A 19138-nucleotide genomic window follows, 5' to 3' on the forward strand; every position below is an offset into this window, starting at 1 on the left:
CGGTGTGTGTGCCTTGGGAGCATAAGTACAGCTCTTGGTATGGAATATACATACATACCTCCACTGATCCCCCATCTTCATAATCCAGGAACCAGAAGTCCACACGTTGGTGCTTATGTCCTGTGGTTACTGCTTGGACACCCTACAGGCTTTTTATATTTATTCTCCAGTCTTAAATTCTCAGCTTCAAACTGGCACCCTCAAAGGTCACAAATGGAACTGTGACAGTGTGAGAGGGAATCTTAGACCCCTGCTAGGCTATAGGGAAGGTAACCCACCGGGTTCAACTTCAGAAACTGAGCTCCTGTTTGAACCAGCTGCTCAGACTGTTAGGGCAATCAGGGAGAGACTTATGGCAAAGGGCCCGCCACCTCCTGTTCTTAAACACCTCAGTGCCTCCCCAGTGTGTTCATGTCCTCACCCCACTGCAGCTCTGGAGACCAAACACTTAATGGTTGCTTTTTTTCTTTCTTTTCTCTTCTTTTCCTTTCTTTCAAAGAAAATCCTCTCATCGCCAAGATTTGTTAGTTTGACTGCTTAACCAAACCACATCCCATTTCATTTGTCCCTCTACCCTTAGTAACAAGAGTCCTTGATAAAAATCTCAGTAGACATCTTCAAGACTGTCGCCATTAAAGTAGCTTTCTCCATAGAGAGCTTTTGCATTTGAAGGGGAAAAAAATCCTGCTGTGCAGACCAAGCTTCATGGTAGGAGAAAACTAATGAGACTTTAAAAACGTGTTTCCTTCCATTTTTAAAAAAGATGTGTTATTTTTTGCAGACAGTGTGGAAGCTGACTTAAATACTGTACTGTCATACTGCCCAACCATAGCAGGCCCAGGGGCTTTGAAGGGGAGAAGGCAGATATCTTGGCCGAGGTCTCGAAAGAGCAGCCCTTGCAGACGAAGTGACAACACAGGAGAAGCCATTTCAGGGCTCCCTGCCTCCAGCCCTAACAACAACCAAAAATAGTGCTTGTGGATGTGTGAACTGGGTCTTGGCAGCTCATAGCTATGTGTTCTGAAAGGGAAGGGAAAGGGAGGTATTTCAGGGATGTCTCCACACCCATGGGATCCACTTAAAGTATTTCTGCACTCTGGCCAAGTTCTCTGCTAAAGGGCTCATGGTGTGTGGAAGCCAGCCAGGTCTGCACCCACCTCCTCAGCAGTCCTTGCTTGCCTTCTACAGGCCAGAACACCAGGACAGCAGTGAGAAACTGTCACTTAGCCACCAGAACTTTCCTCAAAGTGGAGCCTGGAGCCCTCTCAACCAATAAAGGACTCCAATTAGCAAGAACAGTATAGTGGACTCACTTGCTTTATCCTATAAGGTACTTGCACATGTTTTGTAGGAAAGTCATTAGCAGTATAGTTTTTGTCTTAGCACAGGAACCCTTCAGTGCAACAAAGACTAAGATCACCAACTGCTACAAGGTTTACGCTGGCTCACGATCTTGGGGCTTTCAGTACAGTATCATTTGGGCCTGTGACAAGACAACCACTCTGTCATGACAGAGCTCTTTCCTCCTTGTAAGGATGTAAATAAATGGGAAAGAGAAAGGCCAGAGTTGCACCACCCCTCTCAAGGGTGAGCCAAAGATTTCCAGCTAGACTCCATGAAAAGCCAGTCTTCTTTAACTTTTTTTTTTTAAATGAAGTGTTTTGGGCACCAGGGTGTGGGAAGCCGATAAATGCCATTACAAGATGGTGCTGGTTTCAACAAGCCGACGCCCATGAATATGGGTAAACAACCAATGTGTGCATGTGCATAAGAGTTTGTGCTGAGTCATGGCCTGGCCCGAGGCATATAAATGAGGTACTGAAAGCATAACCAATCAGGTGTAGACACGCCTCTCCTAGGCCTATATAAGCAGCACCAGTTTTGGGCTCAGGGTCTTTTGCCTTCACAATCAAGCTCTCCCAATAAACGTGTGCAGAAGAATCCTGTTGTGGCGTCTTACTTGCTGGCGAGTCGGGCATCTACACCAGGGAACATGCATTTGAAGTTTTTATTGTGTATCTACCTGGAGACATGGCTCAGAAGTTAAAAGCCTGTACTGATCTTGCAGATGTGAGTTCAAATCCTAGCACCTGTGTTGCCTGTAACTCTAGCTCCAGGGATCCTGCACCTATGGCCTCTTCAGGCATCCAAATCAATGTACACTTACCTACACTAAATCTTCAAAACGTGAACGCATGGGTAGAGGTCAGCGGACAACTTCTGGGAACCAGTTCTTTTGAACATATGTAGTTAGGGGTGGACTTGTGTGTCAAGCACCTATACCTACTGAACCATCTTGTCTCTGGGTTTTTTTTTTTTTTTTTTTTTTTTTNAGGCTGGCCTCGAACTCAGAAATCCGCCTGCCTCTGCCTCCCGAGTGCTGGGATTAAAGGCGTGCGCCACCACGCCCGGCTTGTCTCTGGGTTTTTAATAAAACTAAATAAAAAATAAAGGCAATAATTCATCTGTTGGACTTCTCACCCTAAAAGTGACTTCCTTTAATCTCAAAATTCTTAGCCATCAGGGAAATGGAAATCCATCTTACACCTGTCAGAATGTCTGAGATCAAAACCACAAAAGACAGCTCATGTAGTTGGGGATGTGGAGCAAGGGAACACTCCTCCATTGCTGGTGGGAGTACAAACTTGTACAACCACCATGGAAATCAATATGGTGGGTCCTCAGGAAATTGGGAATTTACCTCAAGACTCAGCTATACCTACTACAAGGATATTTGCTCAACTATTTTAGAGCAGCCTTGTTTGTTTGTCTGTCTGTCTGTTTGTTTTTATGTTTTTACTTTTTTCAGGAGGGAGAGAAGAAAGAGGCTGGTAAGACTCATGAAGATCTCAGTTTCTCCATCCACTCCCTGTATAGCCAGGGCCCCTCAGACCCCATGGTGTCAAAGGTCCCTGGGGGCACCATGTCCTCAGGATAGCAGCTTTATTTGTAATTGTCAGAAACTGGAAACAGTCTAGATGTCCCTTAACTGAAGAATGGATAAAGAAAATTGTTGAGATGTCTACACCTCAAACTATTTTCAAAAAGACCCATAGTTGGAGCCCCCTCAATATTTACCGATGGGGGGAAGAGGGGAGCTGCAGCAATAATATACTACTCCCCTGAGGATGACCCCCCATTCTCCCATTCAGAGAGCTGCTCTATCAGTCCCCCCAATTTAACGAGTTATAGCTATCTATGTAGTCCTTAAAGAAGTCACCACCACCCCCAGCAACTTCTTTTCATTCAGTGTATATGATCACTGCAGGAATAACTGTAGGTGTTGGTGCTGGAACAGCAGGGCTGACTTCCTCTCTAACCCTATACAATCAGTTCTCTTCCCAGCTTGAGAACAGTTTTCAAGAAGTGACCCAGACCATTCTCAACCTCCATGCTCATTCCCTGGCATCTGCGGTGCTTCGGTACCTTCGGTACCAACAGTAACTTGATGCTCTTACAGTCTTTGCCTTTTCTTACAAGAAGAATGCTGCTTCTATGTCAACAAGTCCAGAATAGTGAGAAAAAAAAAATCTAGCAGCTACAATCAGACACCCAAAACCACAGGGAACTATGTGAGGCCTCTAATTCCTGGGTTTTCAAAAACCCTATAGCAAAGTGGATACTGCCTTTTCTAAAGCCTCTTCTCTTCTTTTTTCTAGCTGTATTCCCTGCCTCAGTCTCCACATTCCTCCAGTGACAAATTAAAAAAAAAAAAAAACTAACCAAAGAATTAATCAGTCCACAGAGGAACCTGATCTAATGACTACCAAATGAGCCCTGATGGTAAGGGTCAGCTACACCCCCAAATTGATGACACCCCTAGACAGGAGGAAGCAGTCTAAGAGATCTGATGCCTTATTCCCACCTCACCATCAGCCTCCTCCCCCCCCTTTTTTCTCTCTTTATGATAAGAAAAAAGAGAGGAATGTTAGCATAAAATGCATCTGTGAGCCGGGCATGGTGGCGCATGCCTTTAATCCCAGCACTCGGGAGGCAGAGGCAGGCGGATTTCTGAGTTCGAGGCCAGCCTGGTCTACAAAGTGAGTTCCAGGACAGCTAGGGCTATACAGAGAAACCCTGTCTCAAAAAAAAAAAAAAACAAAAAAAAAAAAAAAAAAAAAAAAAAAAAAAAAAAAAAAAAAATGCATCTGTGGACAGCCAGAAGTTCTTTACAGCCAGCTCCCAGACCCAGCAAGGAGACAGTTCATCTCTAGGGGACGGCACCACTCCTGCATCTGCTGCCATGGCAATTGTCACATCCCTTTATTACATGTGTCTCATGGCATCCCCCTGGCCTGCAGCCCCTTCTTCCCTCAGAGGCCACCTCTTCCAGTAAAACCTCCCATGTGAGACCTGTGGATGGTGTGATTTGTCTGAGATTGGGTCACATATTCTAACAGCTCCCCTGGCTGTTGAGATCCTTTGTCAAACTAGACACCAACCCACTTTCCCCGCTACTCATACAGATTTCCACCCTCTTACAGGAAAGAGCCTCCCTCATCTACATCTAGCATGTCAGATCTCATAGTCCCCTGTCAGGCCAGATATCTGAGGGAAATGCTCTCATTCACCAAAATACCTCAGCAGAAACATTCATACTCTCCACTGAGCAAGCAGACCAATTCCATTCACACACACACACACACACACACGGTTTCATGCCTGCTTCCCCCACCTCCTCCTTGATCAGTTCCAAAGGATAATAATAATATTACTCTTGTGCATATCCTTTGTATTATTTTCCCATTAGAGTCATGAAAATTACAACGTTGTTTTGTGGTATACAGTTAAGGGTAGGGGACTATGGAATTTGGTGGTTTTTTGTCAAAGCGTTTGGTAGTCTATGGCTTTGGTGGCCCTGGAAGAGGGAGGAGACAGACCCTTCTCTGGCTGGGTGCGGGGAGGTGGAGTAGAGGCAGAGGCCAGTGGAAGCTCACTTATTTTTTTAATGGAACCCTGTCCTTGGTTGAGGGAAGGAGGGAGTGGGGCAGATGACTTGTTTAGTGTTTCCTCTGAGTGATGGGTGTGTGTGTGTGTGGGGGGGGGTAGATTGATGTTATTTCCCACATTAATCGGGTGAGGCCTGTGAGGTCTGAAATAGGGTGTTTTTTAGGACCTTTATCTTTGGGCTCATCTGATTGAGGGAGCTCAGGGGCTGTATTGTTGTCAGCCTGTTCTATTTTAGGTGGTCTGTCCTATGGATTGCTGAATTGCAGCGTAGAGGTGATTTTTCCTTCTTGGTATCCCTGCTTCTGGTGAGAGAAGCTATTCAGATCCATGAGTCAGTGCTGTGAATATTACCATTGACCATGCTTGGCACTATCTGAAGAACTTCCTCCCAACACAAGGAGGCTTGTTTTTGGTGATCTTTATTTTGTGGCATTTTAGTAGGGCACATATCTCACTGACCTGGGGCAATTTTTTATGTAATGACAGGTTGCCCATGACAGAAAAGAGAAGAAATGTCTTATCCAATGGGAGTGTTCCCTTGGCTTATTTGTTTTGGAGGATCCCACAGAGGTCCAAAACACAGACTTCCTGCAGAATTAGCAGCAATTCTGTGGTTCTAATTAGCTGATGTGTAACCAAGTTTTTTGTTTTGTTTTGTTTTAAGAAGTTAGATAGAGAGCCTTTGCCAGTGCTGTTAGCATTATGTCTAGGCTCTGCCCCACAGTTACAGGCAACAGCCAGGTGTGCCTGACTTACTATAAAAGGGACTGCTTGCCCCCTCCTCTCTTGTTCTCCTGTTCTTTTGCTCTCTTGCTCCTGCTCCCCCTCTCCCCTCATTCCCCTACCCCCATCTCTCCAAGTGCTCATGGCTGGCCTCTATGCCTCTCCTCTCTCTCTCTCTCTCCCCCTCCCTCACTCCCTCTCTCTCTCTCCCTTTCTGTCTCTACTACCCCCTCAACTCCCCTCCCCATGCCCTAAATAAACTATTCTAGACTATAGTGTTGTGTTGCTGGTACCTCAGAGGGAAGAGATGCCTCAGCATGGGCCCTCAGAGGCACCCCATTCCCCCACACCATACTGTGCCTCCACCAAACATATCCCTGGCTTCTCTTTTTATAAAACATAACATTGATTCTGTAACTCAGATTTAGAAACTCAAAGGTTCACATGCCCCACTGCCACATGGAGAGCTATCGCTTGCTAGACCTGTCCACCTAAACTTTGGAGAACTGGTAAGCTCCCTCCCCCACTAGTCATGTAAATGTTCTCTGGTCCCAGGGGAGGATGGTTGAGTTCGGAGCCATCCCCTGTGCTGCCCTTGAGGATGGAGACATTCAGTCTTTATGATTGGTCTTTTCATGGACCCTTGTTTTTAGGGCCTGTAACCCTTGGGTGACCCCCTCCCCATCTCAAACCTGTGAGTCTGGGACTCATGTTTTTCCTGTGGGTCTAGGACTCACATAAAGCCACTAGCATCCTCGTGACAACCCAGTACATCTAGACCTGACTGGTTAGTTTCTTTGCTTGTTTGTTTATTATTGATTTTGTTCTCAGGACACCAGTAGGAACATTTTTAATAACTTCTACATCCAACAGGTTGGTCTTCACTGCCTTGTCCCTACTTACAGGGACGATTCCCCCTCCCCGGTCTAGTTCACAGTCCCCATCAAACAATATCTCTACTTGGCCACTTAATTGGCACTTTAAAAACAACTCTCTCACTATGAATACATAGGCTTTTCCCCTTCCACCCCTCGTTCTCTCGCAGCTTGCTCTGTTCTCGATCTGCTTCCGGTTCTATGCCCCTTGATTCTGCCTCAGGAAAAGCAACTGTGTTCTGCCAGGGACACTGATCTAATGAGACGCTGCTTTCCCTCGGCCACCTGCCCCACCCCACCACTCTCTTGCACTCTGTCCACTTTCCTGGTGTCACTGCCCCTGCTTGCTCAACTCTGCTGTCCAGTACAAGCATGAGCCAAGCTTTCTTGCACTGTCTTGAGCACGATCATTCATTCCCCTGCCTGAGCTTACTTGTTAGGAGACAAGAGTGTTGTTTCAGGTGCTTCCCTTCCCCTGCCCACCAAGGATTCTGATGGGCTGGGCCTAGGGCTTGCACCTGTGGCTATGGAGGAAGTTCAGCCTTGTGGGCCTGGCACCACCCTGCCCCTTTATTTTGCTGCTGCAGAAAAGCACCTGTCACCCCGCCCCCCTGCACTTCCCCGTTCTGCTTGGAAAGCTGTTCTGCTGTGATGTTACCTTCCTGCAGCCATCTGCCCCACACACCTCACGCTCTGCCTGCTTTCCTGTGGCCACCATTGCCACTGGCTGGAGCTCAGGAGAACTCACGCTGCCCGAGCAGAGTTGCTAGGGCACCAGCTCTTCCCCTGCTCCACTACCTCTACCAGTACTATGCCGCCCCACCCTCTTGATTCTGCTGCTGCCACCGCCATTCCCACAGCTGTACCAGGGCTGCTTCAGGTCCGATGCTCTTATGCCATCGCTGTCAATCCTCTGATTTCTTTCTATTCTGATCCACATCAACTCTAAGCCAAGTGTACACGGGGGGGTGGGGGGGGTGGAATTCTGCCATTTGTTTCTGCTGATACATAGTCACAAGGCCAAGATTTCTAAACAATATAAAGGCTAAAAATCACTGAGATATATATATATATATATATATATATATATATATATACACACACACATATATATATGTGTGTGTGTGTGTGTGTGTGCTAGCCTTGTGTTTGCTACTACCATTAAGTTATAGTATGCTGTGTTGGCTAGATACATTCTCAAGCAAGTAACTAAACAATCACAGGTTGTGTGACTCAGATTATGCTTAATAGACCTGACAGAGACTCACAAAGCCTAACAGTTACCTTACCTCCCCGCCCCACCAAGGACTCCAAGAAGATAAAGGACACAGAGACAAGACTCTACCTAGATTGTGGTATGAAAACCACTGAGAAATACCTCTCCATTACCTTGCTCACTGTCAGGGCTTGGCCTACACTATGGACAAACAGCTTACCCTAAGAGTCAAATGTCTCATATTGCCTAAGTCAAGGTGGGTCATTTCTCATTTCACACATATCTACTCCACAGGAAAAAAAGCTTTTTGTCTTCTGGGCTTGACAGCCAGACTGACTCTGCCCAAGTTGCCATGGAGACCACAGGGACTTGGGAACTGTTTAGGTAGTGGACCATAGATCATCAACCTCTGTCATTTTAATTAATACGTGACTCCTAGATTATAATTTATTCTTCCCAGATGTCTGACTACATTGACATCTAAGGTAACTGTAACGTGACAGCTAGAAAACAGACCCAGCACCTTACCCTGAGGTAATTTACCACCTTATTTGCTCATTAGTATATTTGTTAACTAGCTAAGACTGCCAGATTTCTTTCAGACGTCACGCTATAAATGACACACAAGTTCAGATGTAAGCTTTCACAGATGTAACCTGTTACTTCCTTACTTAAACTCAGTTTCCAGTGACCACATGCTTCATATTTCCTCTTCTTGCTATGCCATTGTCCTAACATTAATTGATATAGCGCTTATAAATTAGCCGAACTCTAATAAAACATTCATGTTGTTAACAAGTTTATCTCTTTTGTAAACTTATGAGCTACAGGAAACCCACTCAGATCTACCTCTCATGGACCAAAAAGACTCCATCCAGATAAGTATACCTGCCAATCCATAGCCTACATTCTCATTTGCTACCTATTCCAGAGGGTGGGATTCCTCTCCTGTGCAATGGGATTGGGACTCCTCTCACCCCAATCACCAAGACCTAAGGGTTACAAATGTACACCTAAGAAAAAATATTTCCCCTCAAACATACTTAACCTTATTCTCTACCTGTAATATAAATGTGTGCATTTCAGCATTTTGTCAAGTCCAGGCATTTACTACATCCAGGACAGATCTAGAGGAGCAACCCACAGATGCTCCAATCTTCCCTCACAGATACAAATGCTTCTACTGGACCTGCTCCTTCTTATCTATCCACAGGTGGTTCCACAGACCCTGGACAGCAAGGAAATGGCCAATTCTCCTAAGTCTGGACCAACATCCCCATACCCATTTTCTTAGGTTTCACAGAGACACAATACCCCAAAGGCAGCAGGAAACAACTAAAGATCACTATGACCCTATTCCTGCTTCACCATCACCTCTTTCTATTTTTTCCTCTTTTAATTAATCCAAAATAGGGGAATGTTGGCATTTAGTCTAGGCTACACTCCACAGTTGATCTGGCAATAGCCAGGTGTGCCTGACTCACTGTAAAAGGGGCTGCTTGCCTCGTCCTCTCTCTCTCTTGTTTTCAAAAGATTTTATTTATTTATTTTGTACATGTAACGAGTACACTGTAGTTTTCTTCAGACACACCAGAAGAGGGCATCAGATCCCATTACAGATAGCTGTAAGCCACCATGTGGTTTTTGGGAATTGAACTCAGGACCTTCGGAAGAGCAGTCAGTCTCTTAACCACTGAGCCATCTCTCCAGCCACTCTCTTGTTCTCTTGCTCCTTTGTTCTCTCCTCTTGTTTCTGCTTCTCTCTCCCCTCATTCCCCTTCNCCCCCCCCCCTCCACTTGCTTATGACCGGCCTCTACTTCTCTACATACACACACATACTCTCTCTTCCCCCTCCCTCCGTGCCTCCCTCCCTCTCTCTACCTTTCTCTGTCTCTACTACCCCCTCAACTCCCCTCCCCATGCCTTAAATAAACTATTCTAGACTATAGTGTTGTGTTGCTGGTACCTGGGCGGGGTGTGCCTCAGCATGGGCCCTCAGAGGCACCTCCTTCCCCCACACCATACTGTGCCTCCAACAAACATATCCCTGGCTTCTCTTTCTTTTTATAAAGCACAACAAGCACCCGCTGTGGGATGTGTGGTTTTAGACAGGGGCTAAAGGGACCTTCAGCCTATACCAGAGAGTAGCTCCGGCTAGAAAGCATCAGTTCCTTCAGCTTGTCCAAATCCATGTGATGACAAAGACTGAAAGCGCAGCAGGAAAGGACAGATTGCTTGTCTCCAGGGTTGGGTGGCAGGATGCGCCTTCCTGTGGTTTTATTGCAGTGCATCTGCTGTTCTTGCCCTATGTGGTTGCCAGTTGCAGGCCTTTGCACCAGACACTAACCTTTGAGATCTGTGGGGTTGTAGCGGGGTTGGCCAAAGAGTTGCACTGAAGAAGAACGGGAGCTACATCAGGGCTAGCTGCCTGGTCTCTTCTGCAGCTGCTGCTTCTCCAGAGTATTTGGCAGGCCATGGGGCACAGCAGGTGGCTAGAAGCCTTAGTTAGAGCCAGCCACCGAGCAGGAAGTGAATGCAGTAGGCTCAAGCAGCTTCCAGCTGTGAAAGCTTAAGGAGAGAATTCTCTTTCCCACAGTGTTACAGCTCTATAAGGCAGACACTTTTAGAGACTGATGAAATTATTCATGTGCTTTACTCCTGTGGATGGGGTCTTATACACATTTTGGGTTGGGTTGGGGGTCTAAAAAAAGATGCCTTCTATTGGCTTGGTCTGAGATGTTAGGGATACCTCATGTGCATGTGGAGGGGCTTCGGGTTGCTCCTATATGACTGATTGTCACAGTCCTCTCCATGGGGTGTCATGGTCATGTGCTCCAGGACAAGTAGATGAAACACCTACCATTCACAGATATGAGAAGACTGGGTTTTCTGAATCTGCTCGGCCTTACCAAGCTTTATGTCTGGTGGAACAGTCCACTACCCCATAGAAAATATGGTACATCAACACAATGAAATATTACTTACCTGTTAAACAAAAGGATATCACGAAATTTGCAATGGATGGAACTATAAAAAAGAAAATCTTGGGTGAGACAACCCAGACCCAGAAAGACAAACATGGTATGTACTTACTTAGACGTGGATATTAGCTGTTAAGTAAATAATAGTCATGCTACAATCCCCAGACCCAGAGAGTCTAAGTAAAAAGGCTCAAGGCAGCACACATGGATCTCCCTGGGAAGGGAAAATAGAATAAATTTCAAGGATGGGTGGGGTGGGTAGGGAGGGTAGCAGGTGGTTGGTGGAGGGAGAGAGTATTAGGAGAGATAAACCGAATTAGGGAGCATTTTAGGAGTGAGGTAGAAGCCTAGTGCAGGGGAAACTCCTTACAAGAGTGACCCTAGCAAAGACTCCTAGTAATGGGGAATATCAAGCCTGAATCGACCATCTTCTATAAACAGACAAGGCTCCCAACAGTGGGACTGGGACACCAACCCAGCCACAAACGTTTCACCTAAAATATGCCCTGCCTGCATAATGTGCTGGGGTAATGGTGGCATAGAACTTATGGGAGTGGCCAATGACTAGTCTGACTTGAGGCCCACCCTAAGAGACAGAGCTCATGCCTGAGACTGCCTGGATGAACAGGAATCAAAGACTGGACAGGCCAGAGTCCCAGGATAGAACCAAACACAACTGGAAAAAAAATTCAACAAGTAATTACTAATGATATTGTTATACTCATAGATCAGCCTAGCCCAGTTGTCATCAGAGAAGCATCATTCAGCAGCTGATCAGAGCAGATGAGAGACCCACAGACAAATTGTTAGGCAGTTCCAGAGGAACCCCTGCAGAAGATGACATCACGAGGAGCAGCACCCACAGAATCAACTAAGAAGATCTTATAGGGGCTCACAGAGACTGAAGTGCCAATCATGGACCCTGCATGGGTCTGAGCTGGGTTCTCTGCATTTATGTTAGAGTTGTGTAACTTGGTGTTCTTGTGGGACTCCTAACAATAGGAGTGGAGGATGTCTCTGACTCTCTTGCTGCTCTTGGGACTCTTTTCCTCATACTGGATATCTCATCCAACCTTAATACGAGGGTTTGTGCCTAGTTTTGTTGTAACTTGTTATACCATGTTTGGTTGACATGGGAGGAGTGGAGAGAAGGGACTCTGAGGTTAGGATATAATGTATGAAAGAAGAATAAAAAAAGAAAAAGGAAATAAGTGACTTCCATTTAGAAATCTTATGGAAGCTGGGCTATACACACAAAGAAACTCTCTCTTGAAGAACAAACAAACAAGAAAAAAGAAGAAGAAAAATAAGAAGAGACAGAAAGGAGAGAGACAGACAGACAGACACAGAGACAGACAGACACAGAGACAGACAGACAGGGACAGACAGAGGGAGAGGGAGAGGGAGAGGGAGAGGGAGAGGGAGAGTATATAGTGCATTCAAGAGGCAGAGGTAGATCTCTGTGCATTTGAGGCCACCCTGGTCTACAGAGTGTGTTCTAGGACAGCTAAGGCTAAGCAAAGAGATCCTGCCTCGGGAAAAACAAAAGAACAAAATGAACAAACAAAAAACTCCCAAAACCAATTTAAAACAACAACACAACAAAAAGAAGTTTTATGAATCCAGGAGGCAGTTGTTTTTGTGATTTTCATAATACTTCCAGGATCCCCTCCTCTTGTCTGTGAGCCCCCAGTTGTGTAACTGTTTCTCATTTTTATGTCAGTGCCACGCACACATCTGGCAAATAGAAAAGCCTTAGAAAGTATTTACTAGAATAAGAATAAGCACATGAGGCAAATTAAAGCCAGCTGTAATCCCTCCCCCAGAGATCACTAAAGATTCTTAGCAGTTCCATGGAGTTTGAATCCCACAGAGAAAAATTTTCACAGAGGAGCCCAGTGGGGGAAAATGTATTCCTACGGAGCATTCTAAGGGAAGGGTCCCTCAGGTAGATCCCCAAAAATCACAGCTGGAGAAGTGTGTACAACATGTGTGCAAGTGTATGTACATGCATACATGTGCAGGTGTGTGAGTGTGTGTATGTGTATGCATGTGTGTATGCATGTGTGTGTGCTGACTTTTAGAAGAGAATCTAAAAGGTTATTTGGAAAGTACATTAGCCCAATAAGAAAAGGATTGATCTATAAAGAAAGAATAAAGGACTGTAAGATTAGAGCCTAGCTAATACTCTGCTTAAATTTGAGATTAAAAACAAAATAAAAACAGCTCTTATTATTCTTCTGATCATGTTCCTTCCATGTGAACTTAAACCATGCATTTCTGAAAGGAAAACTGCTAATAAGCCTTTTCTCCGAGGCTTTCTCCCTTTCCCTGTCACTGGGTCATTAAAGCAATAAGTTACCAAATCTAAACTCTAAAGAGACCTAAAGTGTCCAGGGGGAATTCTGAACAGAACATGCAGTTCAGATTCATGCTTACCCACTTTCTGGGACTTTAGATTCAGGACCACATGTGAGGTTCCACCCACAGATGATCTGGGCTTATAGTGCATTTGCCTAGCTTGCAAGGCCCTGAGTTCTATACCTAGCACTGTTTTGGATCATTGATTTTGTATCCTGAAGATTTGCTAAACTCTCTTATTCATCCTAAGGGTTCCGTAGCCTGTGCCTTCAAGTTTCTTCATGGCAGTCTGTCTCTGCAAATGGATCTGGTTTTCTTTTCTTTGTTTGTTTGTTTTTTTTTTTTTTTTTTTCCTTCCATGCGAGAAAGCAGCGAGACAGTAAATTGCTCCCAATCCCTGAAAATCCCAGTCTCTCAGAGTCAGACATCATGCTGGTCACAGCTTTTTGTGGATAACCTTCATTAAGTTAATGCATTCCCTTTCTATTTCCCATTTGTGGAGTGTTTTTCTCTCGGGTATACTTTCTGCTTCTGTGGAGAAAATTGTGTGGGATTTGTCCTTTAGTATATTGATGTTACATTTTAAACATTGTCCTGACAAGTATTGACAACACTGTCCTGTGGAGCAATATTGCTTGGTACCTCCCCATTAAGCCTGATCAGAAAGGCTCAGATCTTGTAGAAGCTTTGCTCTAAGAAAAACAAACAAACACAAAAACTCTTTCAACTGTGACAAGAGAGATAATTCAGCATTGGCTGCCCTCGCAGTTTTTTGAAACTTGAGTTCCACTGCCAGCTTCCAAATGGTGGCTCGGGACCCTCTGCAACGCCAGGAAATGCAAAATCCTACTCTGGTCCCTGAGGTTACCAGGCATGCATGTGATGCATATATATGCGTATGTATATATAGTATACATGCATATATGTATCTATAAATATATAAGTACATGTACGTGTGTTTACATATATATATATATAAACACATATGTAGGCAAAACATTCATATACATGAAATAAATCTTTTTTAAAAAATAAAAACTCATTCAAACTCTTCAGAAATGTGGCTGTAACATCATCTTCCATTGCTTCCTGGAGACTTCACTATCTATGAAACTGTTCACTTTATTGCACTACAAATGTTTTTCTCCATCTCATGCAGTGTGACTTTCAGTGGACTATCACGTTACTCTTTCCATTAACTCTTTGTAATGTTTCTTCTGTTGGACTCCGGTACTAACCATGTTACAGTTGCTTTCATGGCAAAGTAGGATTTGGAAAAGTCATCACATCTGGTATTTTGTTACTCTTGAGTCTATCCTTACTGAACTCTGCCAGTGCTGGGGATCTTATAGGACAGATGGCTACTATCACTGCCCAAGGGTCTCCCAACTCGGTTTAGCACCAGACAGCCAGAGCAGATAGAGACTGAGTCATGTCTTTGAGGAATGATAGGTATTTGAGTGTCACAGCAATGAGACTGTTGGCTTCTTGTCATGGGCCAGTCCATCCTAGTTTGGATGAAAAGCCAACACTCTGCTTCCAAACGATGCTTCCACAATCCAGGCCCTATGTTTAAAGACTACGCCGCATCCTCTTCCAAGCATCCACGTCCAAGGCGTAGTGCAGGTGTTATACAGAAGTCAAAGGCCCGACTTCATCTGCAGGACCTTACAGGTAGTTCTGGACTACATAACAACATCTGAATCCAGGGGAGCTGGAACAATGCCTCCCAGCTTAAGATCTCTTATCATACTGCACTTACAGAAGACCAGACTTTGGTTTCCAGCATCCATGCCGGGGAGCTTGCAACTGCCCATAGCTTCACTTTCAGGAATCCAGTGCCTACTCCTGGTCTCCTGGCACTGCACTCATACACGAACTCACACTCACATACACACATATAAGCATAATTAAAAATTAAAGTCTAGCCCTTAAAGAAAAATACAAAACACACATCGGAATCCATGGGCTTCAGAGATAGTTCAGTTGTAAAGTGTCTGTCTTACACGCATGAAGAATTGAATCAGACCCTCAACATCTACATCATCCACAACAAAAAAAAGTCAGGCCTGGTGACATGTGCCTGCAGTGTCACCTGCATTCCCAGCAGTGGGGAAGCAGAGACAATGGATTCCTGGAGCTCACAGGCTTGCCAGTCTAGCCTAACCAGTGAGTTCCAGGCCAAATCAAGACTCTGTCTCAAAAACCAAGGTATGAGCACCTGAGGAATGACACCAAGGTCACCCTGGCTGTTACATGCACTACTTAATGCTAAGCATCTCCTTCCACACACACCAAAACAAAATCTGAACTCTCTTTGGAATGCACTTTGTTTCTCCAACAAATTTTTGACTTGCTATATTAGTTTTCCCTAACTGATCCCTATTACCTCATGGAGTAAAAAATACTTTGTAAATTCCAGCTTGGGGTTTCTTCCTGCCATTTGTGTTTCCAGATGAAAGAGGCACACAGCCTTATATTTTTAATATACCTTAAGCAGCACAATTGTGGGCAGCTGCCTACCCTCCATGCTGTTAGAATCCACCTCCTATCCATAGGCCAAGTTATTAATTACTATGTTTATATAGGCTGCTTTTAGCCCTTTGGGCCCATGGCCCATGGCGGCTCTGGCAGCTCTCCTCGCTTCTCTATCTCATGGCAGCTCCTTTTTACCCTTCCATGATGGCTTTTTTCTCTTTCTTATTTATTCTTCCATGTATACTTAAAAATACTTATTAGGTTTCCCAGGCTAGAGACCACAAGAAAGGAGCAGGAAGAGAAAAAATCCTGCTGTGTGTTTTATCCGGGAACATAAATGGCCCAAGGCAGGAAGAAATTCTGCACCAGAATTTATAAAATGTTTTTTACTATAACCTTGTTTCTCTAAGGTGGGTTGATGTGTCGATTTAAAAATCTCTCAAACTGGGTGTGGTGGTGCAGGACATTAATCTCAGCACAAAAGGTAGGAAGAGACCTGTGAGTTTGAGGCTAGCATGGTGAGTTCCTAGCCAACCACAGTGAGAACCTGCCTAAAATAAGTGTTCTCTCTCTCTCTCCCTCTCCCCTCTCCCCTCCCCTCTCCCCTACCCCCTTCCCTCGCCCCTCTCCCCTCTCCTGTCTGTCTGTCTGTCTGTCTGTCTGTCTCTCTCTCTCTCTCTCTCTCTCTCTCTCTCTCTCTCTCTCTCTGTGTATGTGTGTGTAGTGATAACTCAGCAATTAAGAGCACTGTCTGGGGCTGGTGAGATGGCTCAGCAGTTAAGAGCACTGACTGCTCTTCCAGAGGGCCTGAGTTCAAATCCCAGCAACCACATGCTGGCTCACAACCATCTGTAATGAGATCTGATGCCCTCTCCTGGTGTGTCTGAGGACAGCTACAGTGTACTTACATATAACAATAAATAAATCTTAAAAAAAAAAAAAAAGAGCACTGTCTGCTCTGGCAGAGGACCTGGGTTTGATTTCCAGCATCCACATGGTGTCCTAAAACTCTCCATAACTCTAGTCTTCAGGGGATCTGATGGTTCCTCTTTTGACTTCCAGGGCACTAGGCATGCATGCAGTGCACAGACAGACATGCAGACAAAACACACACATTAAAAAAAAAATCTTGAAAAACATCCATATGGAAGCCCTTCATAAGTTTAAGGCCTATGTGAAATTACTGCCCCCACCCCTGCCCCCAGTCCCAAATAAACCTTTTGTTAGCTTGCTTTCTATTGCTGTGATAAACAATCAATCAAAAGCAACTTCAGGAGGAAAGGGTTTATTTGGCCTAGATAACTGGGGTCTCAGTCCACTGAGGGAAGCCAAGACAGGCACTGGGAGGCAAGAACTGAAGCAGAGACCCTGGTCACGACATCTCTCCATGGCTTGCTTTTGTTTGTTTGTTTTTATTTTTCCAGATAGGGTTTCTCTGTGTATCTTTGGCTGTCCTGGATCTCACTCCATAGACCAGGCTGATGTCAACTTTAGATATCTACCTGTCTGTGCCTCCCAAGTGCTGGGACTAAAAGGTGTGTGTTGCTATGCCTGTTCAGTTTGCTTTTTTTTTTTTTTTTCCAAGACAGGGTTTCTCTGTATAGCCCTGGCTGTTCTGGAACTCACTTTGTAGACCAGGCTGGCCTCGAACTCAGAAATCCGCCTGTCTCTGCCTCCCAAGTGCTGGGACTAAAGGCGTGCGCCGCCGCCACCACCACCACAGGACTACCTGTATCAAGTAGGTAAGATGGACCCCAGCGCAGACCCTCAGCAGAGATAGAATGGACAGCTGATATGCAACATAGTTACAAATGTGTGATCATTCATCTCATGAGGTCTAGGATACTGTTGCCTCCATTCTTGTGTGCATATGTGGGTCCCCATATGAACTAGACACCTTAGCCCAGTGCTTCTTCTGAATAAGGTTTCCTTGAGTCCAGAGTAGAGCCTCAAACACAGAAGGCAGAGTTGGTTGGCCCTTCCCTCTGACAGCCCTTCTCAGTAACTTGCATGTATCTATCTCCTTGGCCTGCACACAAGGTACCAGAGAGGTAAATTGCTGTTCCAACTGTGCATATCAGGACACTGAGCTTTCGATTTGCTGAGGTGTTTGTTTGTCTGGTTTGGTTTGGTTGTTGTTGTTGTTGTTTTGCACACCTGAAGAATATCCCATAAGTAGAACAACTCATTTAATCCATTTGTCTGGCCCCCAGCCTTGCTCCACCCACAGACTTCCTATTCTGAAGAATCCCCATAGAACTCCCTGGGGGGAAACACCCACGTTAGCTGGCACAGACCAAATAATGGGATCATTATTAAATGAGAGTCTTCTTAAAATTGGAAGGGTTTCCAAATAGCTATTGCTTCCCTGGTAAATTATTGGATCCTATGGGTATCTTGGGATAGACACACATTTGAAATATGTTTCCATAACTTATAACTTAGCTTTTCCAACTCCTTGGGGATTTTCACTGTCTGTAAGGAAGAATTTTCTTCTGTGGGATCCAAGACCAAACATTAACTGGAGACTTTGTTCTGTTTTCTGACCTCCATCTTCTTTCTTCTAAAGACTTGAAGAAGAAATTTCTGACCAGTGCAGGCTGCCAGCAGCAGCCTGTGGCCCAAGGTTCAGGTAAGGAACACAGGGTCATGAGGCCCTGGTTATTTCTGGGCAGTAAGGTCAGAATGTGTTAACCCTTTGTTTTATGGGGTTTTATTGTGTTGTTGGTTTGTTTGTTGTTTTTGACTGCCTCTCTATGTCACCCTAGCTGGCTCAGAACTCACCATGTACGCCAGACTGCCAGACTGCCCTCAAACTCAGAGACCCATCTTTATTCCTGAGTGCTGAGACTAAAGGTGTGTACCATCACCAGTGGCCATGACTGAGATTTTATTTATTCATTTATTTTATGTATATACACTGTAGCTGTCTTTAGACACACCAAAAGAGGACATCAGATTCCATTACAGGTAGTTGTGAACCACCATGTGGGTGCTGGGAATTGAACTCATAAAGAGCAGTTAAGATTTTAACTGCTGAGCGATCTCTCCAGCCCCATGGCTGAGACCCGGAGCTCTTTATAGAAATAGGTCTTGCAGAATAGGTCTTGTAGAGGACATTTGTTTGTATTCTAAGATTTGAAACTAGTTAGTTCTGATTTTCTCTGATGGTTTGTTAAAATCTGGATGGGGGTGTATTGGCTTAGCAATTGGGCAATAGAATTAGGGTTGTTGTTGTTGTTTTGTTTTGTTTTGTTTTGTTTCGAGACAGGGTTTTTCTGTATAGCCCTGGATGTCCTGGAACTCACTCTGTAGACCAGGCTGGCCTCGAACTCAAGAAATTCACCCGCCTCTGCCTCCCAAGTGCTGGGATTAAAGGCGTGCACCACCACTGCCTGGCTTGTTGTTTTTTATTTAGAAGATTTATTTATGAGTGCTCTATCTGCATATACATATGCATGCCAGAAGAGGGCATCAGATTCTATTGTAGATGGTTGTGAGCCACCAAGTGGTTGGTGGGGACTGAACTCAGGACCTCTGAAGAGCAGCCAGT

The sequence above is a fragment of the Mus caroli genome, chromosome 15, assembly GCF_900094665.2.
Source record: "Mus caroli chromosome 15, CAROLI_EIJ_v1.1, whole genome shotgun sequence".
Taxonomy (NCBI): domain Eukaryota; kingdom Metazoa; phylum Chordata; class Mammalia; order Rodentia; family Muridae; genus Mus; species Mus caroli.